This window comes from Hirundo rustica, chromosome 9 (assembly GCF_015227805.2).
Source record: "Hirundo rustica isolate bHirRus1 chromosome 9, bHirRus1.pri.v3, whole genome shotgun sequence".
NCBI lineage: Eukaryota > Metazoa > Chordata > Aves > Passeriformes > Hirundinidae > Hirundo > Hirundo rustica.
The window spans coordinates 6245381-6259564 of record NC_053458.1 but is presented as its reverse complement, the minus strand read 5'-3'; the positions used below and the strand labels follow the sequence as shown (position 1 = coordinate 6259564).

General features: G+C 40.2%; 1 long non-coding RNA gene across 2 annotated transcripts in view; it reads right to left on the bottom strand.

Moving 5' to 3' along the window:
* The window catches only part of LOC120756638 (uncharacterized), a 19139-nt gene extending 4955 nt beyond the window's left edge, over positions 1 to 14184 (bottom strand). Inside the window, exons 1-3 of one of the 2 annotated variants that reach the window (XR_009208134.1) lie at positions 14063 to 14184; positions 9123 to 9300; positions 4582 to 4687 (exon numbers count right to left, since the gene is read on the bottom strand). This is a non-coding gene — a long non-coding RNA (uncharacterized LOC120756638). Of the gene's footprint in view, positions 1 to 4581; positions 4688 to 9122; positions 9301 to 13877 lie in introns of both variants that reach the window. The other variant, XR_005702188.1, reaches the window with a different exon arrangement.

Genomic DNA, 14184 nt, shown 5'->3' with positions numbered 1-14184 from the left:
TGCAGAGATTCTCCTTCTCTTTAGGCACCATTAAAGTAATTTTGTTCCCCATTGCAATTAGTTGCATAATGCAGCCTCATTAATGGCCCTGGATGTCTCTGCATGGAAGTTTTCATCCACAAAATTGCAGGAGCAGTTACTGTAAACATGGGGTGAGTGACACAGAAAAGACTGAACCAAGTTTATTCTTATACAGAATTCAGTTTTAAAAAATATCTTATTTCTTATTTTTTTGAGCACATGAAAATGTCATATTTTGTCCATCACATTCAGCTTATTTGCTTTCAGAAAAGAAGCTAAGAAACTGTGAGGCAAAAATAACCTTAAATCTCCAAAATGGTAATTTTTTCCACAGACTTGGAAATCCCTTGAATATTTTAATTATCTCCTTCCTAAAAGCCACCAAAGTAGCACGATTACACGTTGCACTAGATTAAAATAATTTTCTCTGCGTTTCTGCTAGAACTGATTTCTTGCTGAATTAGCCTGTCAACTCCAAAACCAATTTCCACAGCATCAGTGACTTTATGTCACTTTATGTATTACAGCAGCAAGAGAGAAATGGTTTCAGAGGGCTGTAACAGTTTAAAATTATTCAGTATAAATCCACTTTGTGAACTGGTACTTGCAGGAGACAATGAATGAGAAAGCAGCAGCACCCCCAGGATGAGATCATGGGGGACACAGCCCTCTGCGGGAACAAAGGGGGTTCCTACCATGGGGATAAGTGGAGAAAGGGACCGAACCCTACACATGAACATTTCAGGGGGGTCCTTTAATAAGAACAGAATTTTTGAGGTGAAATTCAGTAAGTCTGCAAAAAAGGATGGATCAACCCAGACTCCTCAAGCCCAAAAGCAGAGTCGGTTTGGTCTGCATAAAAACTAAGTGCACAACTCTCCAGCTATCAAAAGACAAGGTAATATTATTATGTTATTTAATACTTTTTACAGGGAAGGAAGGTTGCATAAGCCTCTATGCTTATTAGACATTAGATTTAATTTCCTGTATTACTGAGAAATGGGTGACCTGGAGCTCAGCCAGGCTTGGATAGATATAATAGGTAACACATTTATAAAAGGAAATCAGTACAAGTAGGAACTGCTGCTAGAGGTGTCAATTTAAAGTAATACCCTCCCCACCAAAAACTCCATCCCACACAGGATAGAGGAGACTGAATCAGAGATGTGCTGTAAAAGCATTAAGTCAGGGGAAAGTGGTGCAGAGACAGCAACCAATGACTAAGTACATTTGACATTCATGTGTTATTTCTGTCTGAAGTCTTAATTTTGTGGTTTCACAACTGGCTCATCCCTAGCAAAATCTGATGTCCCCTAATAATAGTTACAGGTGTTATTTATACATTTATGCCTTGGTCTGTCATACCTAACCTTACTCCATATATTGATAATAAAACAGGTTATTTACTTATTGTTTCACTTGCTGGAGTGCAAAACCAAAATGAAATAAAATGTTTTATAATCTATTTTTTCTTAATTATTTGTGCAGTGTTGCTCAGTTTCTTGTTTCCCAGTGAGCGGCCCCTTTTTCCTTAGAGGCAATATGAAAGACAAGGAATTTTCAAAAGAAGGAGGATCTAGGAATTCTCAATACTGCAAGTTAGCTCCTTGGCATTTTCAAAAAGGTGAATCTTCCAACCACTACTCAGGTGATTTAAAAAAAAAATCTTTGCCTTTCAACATAAATATTTTTAAACTATGAAAGTCCTCTTTGAATTTCATCTTCCTTCTTATTCTGAAGGTACTGTAAGAATAGTTACAAACTAGGTGCCATAAAATATGCAATGTAATTAGAGATTTTGATTTTACCTTGCTCAAATTATGATATGCTCAATGCTTTGAGACATAGCACATGCTTATTACTGAAATGATATGTCAAAATAGATTGCAATTTGTTAATATCAGTACTAGTAAGGAAAGTGTGGAACAAACCAGCAAATAAATTCTGCACCGTAAAGCACCAGGTAGTAATTTCTAGAGTAAAATATATGTTAAGATTTTACAGCAGGATTAAACTAAAATAAGTGTGTTCAGACAGAGAGAAGTTGTTACCATCTGCGGTCCAGCTGAAGCGAGAGAACACTATGGGTATTCAGTGTCATTAAGACCCAAGTAATTTCTATTTTGTATTTTCAAGTGAAATATCACTCTGATGAGACATTCAGAATACTTAGCAGCTCCCATTATGCCTTTTCTGGGCCTCAGCCATCTGGACGAATTTCTAGGGTCACAGCCTTTGCTCTCCTTAGGATTCCTCCACGGCCGAGCTGCGGCTAAAACGCTGACAAGACCCAAGCAAACTGCCTCAAATATTCGCAGTCTGGAAGCATCTCCGGAGATCACTCAGCCCAAACGCAGCTCAGAGCTGCATCACCCAGGGCAGGGTGCTCGGGACCTTGCTCAGCTGAGTTTGGAGTTTCTTCAACGACGTCAACTTCGAAAGCTCGCTGGGCAGCCACAGGACAGATGCTGCTCTTATCCATCCTGCCAGCCCTTTCCTGCCTCACTCCAGCGTGTCCGTGCCCTTCCTGCTGTGGGGAGCCCAGAACTGGGCACAGCACTCCCACTGGAGTCTCAGCAGCGCTGGGCAAAGGGGAACGATCACCTCCTTTGACTTCCTAGCAATGCTCTTCCCAATGCAGCCCAGGATGCCGCCGGGCCTCTCTGCCAATATAGATGTTTATGGATATAACAGAATTTTAAGGATGTGAGGAGTTATGTATTTCCAGGGTCTGCTCTGTATCAGGGAAATTCAAACGATATTATTTTGCTAATACATGTTTTATGTCAGTATCAGGGATTGTATTTATGTTCTCATTACATGATTTCCTAAATAACTGGCCCATTAAAAGCAGTTGTTTGGGACGATTACACAGGGCTTTGTAAAAACATCTGCGCACAGATTTCTAAAGGTAACACTGAAAATCTCTAAATGCAGACGAGGGTATGTTCACAGGAATGCAGGCATCTTGGAAACCGCAATTCTAGAAGATAGGAATTCTCAATTTCATTGTGTTGTTAATGTTAAGATCTAAAGATAGCAGATGATTACTATTATGTTTAACTTGCAGATAACCTTTTGTAGCAGTAACATCTAGCTTATAAACTTCCACAGCTTCCAAAAGCAGTCCACACTGTTTCAGAAGCCAAAAATCCAGTTCTCCCTAATGTATTCCTGAGAACCTTCCACTTCCTCTGCAGCTGCCACAGTGTAACTGTGGACAATACGCTTAATGCATTGACAATACGCAAATTTTTTGTGGAAAAAGGTCCATAGACTTTCCAGTGGGTCCTCAGGCAGCCTAAAGCAATGAGATGGTCTATCAGATTTGTTTGTCTTGGCAAGGAAGACAGCAACCTTGTTCTTGAAAAATCTACATTTAGTTCCCCATCTATAAACAATTTTCATCAGTTCTTCCATCTGCAGTATAAGTCTTTGTTTGGCAAACATTTTGCAATGTTTCTTGTTATACATGTCAAATTGTTTCTGCTCTGCATGAGCTATAATGACTTAAAGGACCAAAGTCCCATGTGGTGGAAGGAGGTTGTTCCCTCTGAATCCAGGGGTACCTTTACTGCCCTGGTTTGGTCCATGATTTCTTTCATTTCCTACAGTCTGTGACTGCAGAAAACAGGAATAAAACTTGCCATTGGTGACACAGCAGTACATCAGCCAATACACAGTCCAGCTAATGTCCTTTTACCTTCTGGAATAGTTTAAAGCAGGATGCAAAATATTCTTCCAAAAATATACAAAGTCCTCTCCATCCACTTTCCTGTAAAGCTATGCCAAAAACCCTGGGAAAGCCTTTTGACTCCAGCCTACATGCTCAAAAGAAATCTGAGAGACTGGCAAAGACCCACAATATAATTAGGACAATGCTGGGACTTAGATTAACATTATGGAAAGGAAACACCTTTGATACCACTCCCAGCTCTCACATATGTATGCTTAAGGGAGATTAAAACTCAGATGCTCATGAGCCGAGTAGCTCTTCCCAAAAACAACACTAGGTTGACCCAGGTGGCCACAACCTGCACAATTTTTCATGGACTGATTTTCAAACTGCCTCATGGCTGCCTCGGTCTCAGAGATGTTGAATATCTTTCTCAGCTTTTTCCAATGCAGACCAGATGTTCTATTGTGATAATTCTCTCATGGGCCTTTTCCATTTTGACTCTCCATCGGCCAAGGATCCAAAGAGACGTTACTTGAAAAACAGGAACCATAAAAGAGCCAGGAACTTATAAATTAAAACATAAACATTAATTTGTTTTCCAAAATACAGATGTCTTTTGTCAGTTCAAGCCTTGATCTCTCCACCAGTTAAAGGCAGCAGTTGTTCTGTGGAGGCATGCACTGGAAATTAGCCAACGGGCATTAACTTTTGGTTCTGATTGAACTGAGGAAAATTCGAAACAGAAACACAGAATTAAGAGTTGTGATAGCAATTATTGGCTGATAACATTTGAAAACGTTCATGACAATACCAGAAGAAGTGTCTCGCCTGAAACTTTTTGGATGAGGCTCAGGACAGGTTTGGGTTGTCCTCCTCCTCACCTGGCTGATACGGCACAGGGACCAGGATCCATCCCTGGGGAAGTGGATCCTTCGGTGGTGACTGGTGCAATGTGGCACCACCACAGCTCTGGACAAAGGGACTGGGCTGGAAGAGGAAGGGACACGTGACTGCTTTAAAAGAACACTTTTATATATTACAAACACAAGCGCTCAAGGTTCAACTGCACAGATTTAGTTTTGTATTGACATAACACATCAGCCTTGTTTTCAAATGGCCACTGAAAATCTGTCTTTTTAATGCTAAATCACTTGATAGGCCAGTATTATTACATCTTTTAACATTTTTATCTCAATAAAACTTTGAGCATATTTAAAATAGCAGAAAGGCTACAGGAAATTGAAGAAAACATCTATAAAAATGTGCATAATAAAGAGATAAGATGAAAAGTTACTTTCTTTTTTTAACATGACCTACACGTGAACTAATTCTTTATCTTTAAAAAGTAGCAATTCACAAGTCACACCTCTTCATTCCCTTTGAAATCAATTTTATACACCTACACAATTCTTCTGACAGTGGATTACTGTGGGTTTACACTTAAACCTTGAGTTTCCAATTCTGCTGTATTTTCTTGAAAAAATCTATTAGTATGAGAGATAAATACTACTCAGCAACTTTTAGCAATGAACCCTCTGCAACTGAAAATTTTATTTACCTAAGCAGGGAAGGTACAACAAATTGCTCTTCTTGATGTAATCAGCTCCTTTTCTTCTCATATGGGCATAAACAAATACCTGTCATTTATACAACAGTCCAATCCAAGAAGTACCCCTGAACAATGCCCTTTTCCTCTACTCCTTCAGAGACTTTGCTTTTATCAATAATTACTTTTTCTAGAGCCTTCTGCTCAGAATAAGTCTGTCCTTTATACCAAGACCTGTCCTTCCTCTGTACTGCCATGAACTCAGCTGGAGCAGGGATTGAGTAGCCCTTATTCCCTCCCTTGACACTGCTGGAATAAATCCTTGCTTTCCAACACCCTTTCGTGACAAGCATTACATCTTCATTTTCTTTTCCTAGGCTACAGCTCCTCTAGATTTCACACCATACCAATATCTGTCTGTACTCCTCTTGCTTGTTCATGCTTCATTATTTAAGTACAGGGAATTCTAAGTAGCTGTTCCCACTTCATCTGCTGTTCCCTGTCTCCTGAGGAAGAAACAACTTCCACATAAAGGAGCTGCAAAGATCCTTTAATGGCTTCACTTCACACTAAGAAAGATTTTGATTTTGATTGCACATGCTGATTCCACCAGAATGTGCTCTTAGGTAAAAATTGTAGTCCTGTACACTGCTCAAGTTTTAGTAGTTTAGTAGTTTAGTTTCTCTTCCTTAAGGAAAAGACTGAGGTAAAAATTTGGAATATACTTTTTTTCCTTGAAGGTTTTGAACTGGCTCAGACAATTCATCAAAGATGCCTTTCATCAAAAACGTAGAATTCTACTCTAAAAGAATATGAGAAGCAAAAGGAGTCAGGTATTTCTGTGAATTTTTTAGTAATTTACTGATAATGTGCATTTATAGTTGTATCTGTTAGCTTATCTTTTTCAGATCTATATGTTACGAATGAGCTGTTTATGAAATTCCAGAATGATGCAAATCTAATTATTTCAATTCCATTCGAAAGAAACAGTTATTTTAAACTTAAACTGTAAAGTGACAGATGTACACTCACTTTTCACGGTAATGTTAAATAGTAAAACGTATTGCAGCTGGTATGTCTTAAAAGTGAAGACTTCCTCCAGACTACTATCGGTAAGGACTAAGAAATTATTTCCTGGCTTTGCAATGTCCAGATCCTGAACTTTTGCCTCTGTTAATCCCCTTGCTCAGTCAGATATCCACGTGTAGGAACAGGAACCTTGTCCTCCTCCCATCAAAGGGGCTGCAATGACACCCTGTTCACATGCCAGAATCTTCTTTGCTCTTGGCATCCCTTCCAAACAAGCCACTCCAACAAAACTTTCCCTGGATACATCACCTTCACAGGAAAAGAAGCGGCGACAGTTTCAGCGGGAGGTGTTTCATTTGGAGGCACTTCCGCCAACCTTTCCCTAGATGTCGCCACATTTTCTGGCTCCTCCACTGCAGCCTCAATTACTACATGGAAAACAATCATGAAGGTTCCTACTTTCTTCATATGGAAGAAACAGAAAACTATCACAGAGTAACCGAATTTCTTCAGAGCAACAAAAAGACATTCTAAATATATATACATATTATTCTATTTATATAGAATATATCCAACATATCCTACCAATGTCATACTGAAACCTGAAAACAGCTTTTATCACAGGCTCGTTCTCACACTCCTTTTACCTTCCTAACACTCTTCCTACTGTGTTGACTCATTGAGTGTGGAGTTGTTTGACCTCTTCCACTACTTTGTGCTGAAACAAACAATCTCCTTAAGCTTATTTCCAAAGTTTCCAGATTCAGTTTTCATGCATACTTTGCTATTCTTTCTCTCTTAACAATTTCTTCAAAGGATGTACTTCTGCCCTTATAATATATAATTTTGCCACTTAAAGACTCATTTGTACTATCCAAGTGCTGCAGAACACTATTTTGGGAATTCAAGGCAGGATTCAGGCTTGTGTTTTAGATGATTGGGACTTAAAACAGGGTTCTGAGGGCACCATCCCTGTCTCCACCCTAGTGTTAATACCTCTCTGCAATTCACTATTTCTTCCTATGGAAATAGTCTTTGAAAAGCACATGCTGATTTCTACACATGAATGAAGTTTCTATATTGTCTGGAAATATGAAGACTCTCCAGGTCGTTGCAAAAACTAACAAAATATCTTCAGATTTTCTAAGTATTTCTAATTTCAGTTGTCCTGAAGTAGTCATTGATTGGTTGTCCACAAGATGGGGCTTCTACAACAGGGATCTTCACAACCAAATTTAAGATTCTGATGTAAAACCCATGAATGGCAACACACTGACAGGAACATACTTTGAAATTTTGGCAGAGGGACGGTCCTCACTGCATTCCTCATTTCTCATGTAAAAACAACAACTCCTCAGGAAATCAAAACAGCAACAAGTGATTTTATCTTGTCCTTAACCCTTGCACTGTGCTGGTGAACAGCTTGTGAGGCAGAGGCAAAATGCACCATTGCAATCACCCCGTGTCTTGCAGAGATTCTGTGCAGTCCCCTATGTCTAAATGAGTGTTTGCGGAGCAGCACACAGACCAAAACACCAAACGGAGTGCCTGTGGTTTTTTGTGACATTTTCTAAGTCAATATGCAGCCTGCAGGATTTCTGAAGCAGTGTGCAAGTCCACTGCTAAGATGATAACACCTCCAAATAAAAGTTAAAGTAGCTCCACAGAGTGTGCAACTTTTGTAAACTTCCCTGAAAGAGGGAACAGTCTGCTGTTACAAAAACCAACTGAAGGCATGCACTTTACAATAAATGAAAAGCAATTTATTCTTAGACACAAGAATTCCAAAACATTTAAAAAAACCCAAAGCAGAATAGACTTACAGTACCTTTAGCTGTCTTGTTTCACAGTGGTGTTTGTTTAAACAGTATGTTCTGTAAAATAAAAGGCCTCTCTCCTCTTTTGTCATGTAAGTGAACAAGCAAGATTTTCATGCCTCGTAGGAATCTCCACACAAGCAAAATCAGACTAAGGAATTGTACAATATCTTCCTGTATTCCTTTTCATTCAGCCTTGATTTATGATAACTTCTGTTTTCTGCATATTGTTTTCTAGAGGTTTTTTTTTCAGGAAACACAATAGTGTTTGAGCATGCAAAAACAAATACTGGTACAAATTTCCAGCCTGTCCCTCCAAGAGGAGACTGAACAAACACAGACTAATCAAAAAGTAAAACTAAATGTTAAGAAGAAACATTTCTGGCCAGAGGATAAAGTGAATTTCCCAAGGGCAGTCATTCACAACCACCTCATACTTTTAGTACGAAATCTTCAAGGGTTCCTTCTCACATTCCTTCTGCTCAGTCTCCAGTAACTTGTCTGCTGCGATTCAGCCAGCTAAGCTGTCACAGACCAGAGTTTCAACAGGAAGTGCAAAATAGTACTCTTCAAAATAATCATCTGGAGAGGCATAAAATAAGAAAATCTAATTTTCTTATTTTCTAAGGCAGGAATTACATGGAGAAGGATAGGGAGTGACAGGAGCTACAAACCGCAGGCAACGATGTGTAAGGAAAAAGGAAGGATGCTAAATTTGATCAATGGCACTTTTGCACACACTAAATAATATTCTCTTTATTAAATGCTGAGGTTTTAACTGGATCACTCTGTGCAGCTTGGGGTGCCATGCTTACTGGAAAAGTGGACCAAAGAAGGAGGCTGCAGGACAGTGAAACATCTCAGAGATTTACAAATTATGATCCATTAGGAAAAACTGAAACAAAGCATTGGAACAGTTTTCAGATATCTAAAATTGCTTTAACAATACAAACAGAACACATAATCAAGAGTTTGTCTTATAGCAATCTTAGGAAATTATTTGAAGCAGCAAGGGATTAGAACACAGTACCTGTAGCCATCATGCAATATCCAGAAAGAGTTTCAACAGTTTTCTGTCAAAGAATGACAAAAACATAGGTGATCTTGGACTTGGGCAGAGTTGTCTGACAGGTCACACTCCCAAGGGTCTCATGAATCTATTCAAGTGTCATCTTATCACTCTGTTATTGCAGCAGACCTACAGTTACCTACAGGAAGAAAAGAGAGATTTTAGGCTACAGGAGGAATGGTGAAAATCAGAAAAACAGGAAGATTATGGAGAAGGCGAACAAGAGGTGTTTTAAATTTTGCAGCAGAAAGCATATTTAACCAGAACAATCACTTCATTCCTCAACTCTGTTTCAAATAATGACAAGCATTTTGGATACCACCTTACTGTTGTCGAGAACTGGAAGAACAAAAAGTCTAACAAACTGGCTAGGGGTGAACTGTGGATAGAGTTCACTCCTTGCACATTCAGGAAATACTTGAACTCAGCAAAAAGTGAGGCTTCAATGAAAACTTAAAATTAAAATTTTCAACACGGATTTCTGTGTATTGACTAAGCACCGCTTGTTGAAAGCCAGCCCAATACTTGTGTCCCAAAGCCTGTCAGGAGGACATGTCAGCATGTCATACTCTGCTCAAACACACCAGCTCTCCTGCAGGAATTGTGATTTCTTAGTATTCTGCTATTGGGAATGTCCCCACCCATTTTACTTACCCAATTTTTGCCTACTGACATCTTTTCTTACTGGCATTTTCTGAGGATATAAGGAAGAGTGAGAATCAAAATAACACAGCAGTAAAGCATCTGCTGTAAATCACCTGAGAGAAACAAAACACCATAAACCAGCCAGGAACCTTTTGGGGTTATCTCCACATAATCTACTGCAACTAAAACCATTCCTGACACATGTGACCTAATCTGCCTTTCAAAGCCTTCAGCAAATGAGATTCCCAGATAATCATTTTCAGTGCCAAACTACATTGAAATAATTTCCCAATGTCTACTTTAAATCTCTTAGTCCATCACCTCTTGCCCCAGACCCACTGAACATAAAGAACTTATGCCCCCTCTGCAGAGAAACAGTTCACATTTTGAAAGATCATTACCATTTTTCCCAACACCTTCCTTTTCTTCCGACTAAACAATCCCAATTCTTTCAATCTTTCCCCTTAGATCATGTTTTATAGGTCTCTGATCATTCTTGAAGCTGACACTGTGGCAACATGTGGAAAAAGGAAAATTGACTCCTACACAAAATTCACCAGGAAGCTGGGTGACAGAGCGTTTGTTTGAAGAGGTTACTTTTGTATGATGACTGTCTGATTTGTTGCTCAGGTGTTTTAGTGCCAAAATACATGTTCTTTCTGTATTTGTGGCTCACAGTTCAGGTGCCCCACTGCACAGAATAAGCAGGCATTACACTCCTTGCTGAAAAAACATTTTGGACCCGGGGAAAACCGTTATCGTGGCAGGCAAGCTATTCTTGCCAGTAATGGAATACTTCTCCTTACCAAGATGGTATCTTTGGGATAAATTGATTTAAGTGGCATATTTGTGATACCGGGATAATTTAGGCAGAAGTTTAAGTAATTTTTAGAAACATGAGTAAAATCCTGCATCACAGAGTACATTTCAGGGAAATATATTAGTTCCATAATTGCTTTCTAGTGGTGCATTCACTCTGTCTCAGAAAGCAATATGCAGTTGTAATGTACACTGAGAAATGTCTACGGTTCAGCTAAAATCAACAAAACTAAAAATAATCATGTGCATTTTAGAAGATGCCATGTTCTTTATAACCAGATAAATTAATTCCACCATTCCCATAATCAGATTCACATACATAATAGAAGAATGTAATTTACTTCCATTCTCCAGAGGTATACAAAGTATTTTTTTTTTCTTTCCCCTTCCAGAAAAAGGTTTTAAAATTGCATTGTGTTCTATTCACCAACATTACCCAGACAAACAGAGTTATCTCTGAACCTCTGGGTACCATGGCATGGAAAGATTGCACTCAGAAGTCAACTGGGCTTCTGTGTATGAATTGGGAAAACAATCTTATCCAGAAGAAAGATAAGGCATAATGAGAGAGGATAAGTGCTGAGAAAATAAGCTTGATGGAAGAAAAGGAAGTGAAAAAACTTTTCCATGCTGAGGACAGAAAAAGGTCTTTCAAAAACCTTTGTTAAGCATGACATATTAAACATATCCAAAATGTTGTCCAACAATAACATGAGCGTGGACCACATAAAATGGCGTTATCAAAGGGTCTTTCATCTAAAAATTAGGCAATTATTGACATCAGTTTTGCAGAGGAACTCTTAACAACAAGGACTTTTTATGTCCTCAGCGGATTTTAGATTTTTAACTCAAAAGGAAACGGAATTTTCAATAACATAATTAATAATCTCTGGCTACCTTGTATGAGCCTTAAGAATATATCCCTCATATCAAAAGCTTGTAAAATAAAACATAAACTTTGTCTGCATCGTTTAAAGCTCTTTTTCTTGAATTTCCATCCTGTTTTGAAAGGCAGATTTCACTCAGAGGACCCTAGCTGCCAGAGGGTGGTGAGGGCAGGCCTGTGTATGACGCTGTATCAAGGTGTACCAGAACAAGAATTCTGTACACTGGCAAACTTCAGAACAACCCCACTGCCATCCTGATAACAGATTACAGCCTACTGTTTCAATGTCTACAGGTGGGGAAAAGTTTCATTGACTTGTTTTGCCAGTTCTGTACTGATATCAGTCTGACACAAATTTTTGTATTTGCATTATCCTTTCCAGCTGTAGTATCTGTGCAGCCCTAAACCACTACATGAATCTTCCTTAAGGCTCTAGAAAATCCATTCTATTACTTGTTCCCCAAACTAAATAAAGGAAGTAAAAACCAGAGAAAACTGAAGTAATCATTTAAAGTGCCATATGGTTCTGCTAAAACAAAGAAACCATACTCATAAGTCACATCCTCTGAGGGCCCATCCCTCTGCTTCCTTGTCCTCAACCTACAAAAAGCGTGGTAGCCAAAGGAGCAGGCTCACAGCTACATCTCAGCACACACGGGGATGCTAAAAGACATTTGTGAACACAAAATTTTTTCCATTTTCCATCTGCTGAACCTTTGTGCAACTTTTGAGGTGGTGCAAAGTGATTATTAATGACCTATCTGACATAACAGGAGTGAGCGGCCGGGAAAAGCAGTGCCTTCAACCACCCCTACTTCAAAGAATCCAGGCATGACTGGTAGTAGCTCTTCCCCTTTCAGAGCTCTCACAGGTGCTGTCTGGCCTTGTTGCAAGGCCAAACATGAACCTCTGCTTCCTCTTTGGTCTCTGTGAGTCCACCACGAAAAGCAGAGCTCTTCCGGCATTTGACAAATCCGCATTTTTTAAAGCATGCCCAGATTTGGAGCATCCTGTACTTACTAAGGGCAAGGTTTTAACTGGGCTTAGCAGCTATTCCTTCTGGAGATCTGCCTCAAGGTAAATAAATGCAACATCTATACCATGAGATGCAGAGGAGATCCCACCTACGTCCTGACTGCATAACAGGATGACACCAGTTTGCACTCTGGTTTCCAAAGAAAGGACATTTTGGCACATCAGCCAGCAGGGAGGCACCACAGGTCTTCACAGGACCTCCTCACTGTAGAGGATCACAACTGTGATCACAGCCTCACACCAAGCACAGAGTGACCTGCGGTTTTCACTGAGCTACATCAATGACACAGGCCCGAGCCTCACAGGAAAAACAAAACATGAGATAACAGCTGAATAAATAAGTCTTTCTAGTTGCCCATAATCTCATTCCCAATGGTGCCACTGAAAATACCAGTGACAACGCTGGAGTTTCATCACCAGGTTCTCCCAACAGACAGCTCTGACATTGCCTTAACCTTGAAATCACGACTGGGTGAGGCAGTGGTTCGCTGGATCCCCTCCAACAACTGCTTGCCTAATTCTATAAAACCAAGCCGACAGACTCATAGGATAAACACCCAAATGAGCAAGCCACGTACGATAGTCATTATTTACAACACACCACTGCAAAGCCTCTCTAGCTTGAACAACATTCACAATCCTGCCCCATTTTCAGTTTCAGTTTCCTTGAAAAGCCTGAAACCCTGTTAGAACACCATAAATGGCAGCAATCACAGGCTTTACACCAGTGTTGTTTAACTTACCCATTGATAAGCACCAAAACAAACCACCCTAAACAGTAATAAAATGAAATCTCCAAGAATGAACTCATAAGGATAATCAGCAAAAAGTCTGATCCCAGACTGAGGTCCACCAGCAAAGGTTGTGGAGCCAAATACGTAACTGTGAACAACAGGTCTGTAGATACTCTGACCCAGGATGGGAAAGTGCAAAGCAGGCTGGAGTGGTATCAGCAGAGAACTTGGTGATAAGCAGCAGCCACGCCGTACGGCTTTACAGACTGGACTTGGCAGCTGCTCTCATCTGCACCACATCTGCTTCACTTTAAAAAATAATTCACTTTAAAAATTGGATTTTAAAGGAGTTTCCATGGTGGGAATCTGAAGGCCAAGGATGCATTTTGAGGAACCAAAGAACACTAATAGGGCCATCGTATATTACCCTCTGCGTAGGTCAGTGCTGGTACACTAACAGTGACACAGGGGCATTCACTGTCCTCAAATTTGCGTTTATCACGACTTACCTATCCTTGTATCCAAGTATGACTGTATTTTTATGAAGGGGAAAAAAAAAAAAAAAAAAGGAGAGAAATATATGGTTTATAAGAGTACCTGCTCATCGCATAAAAACGCAAAAGCCAAGGGCCTGTTGCTGATTTTGCTCCACTCTGGTGTTCACTGCCTTGCGCCTATACCGACGGTGCCCCTCAGGTCACGCCAGCGACCAGCACAGGGAACCCCCTTCCCTGCCTGGGGACCCGCCCGCGGGGGAACCCTTGGGAAGGTCTCGCACAAACCTCGCACATAGCCCTCAGCCGGGGCGGGGCGGGCCGGGTGGTGCGGGGGGTCCCCGTCCCGTCCCGCCGGGCCCGAGCGGCCGCAGGCCCCGCCATGCCCGGAACACAAACAAACAGCGCGC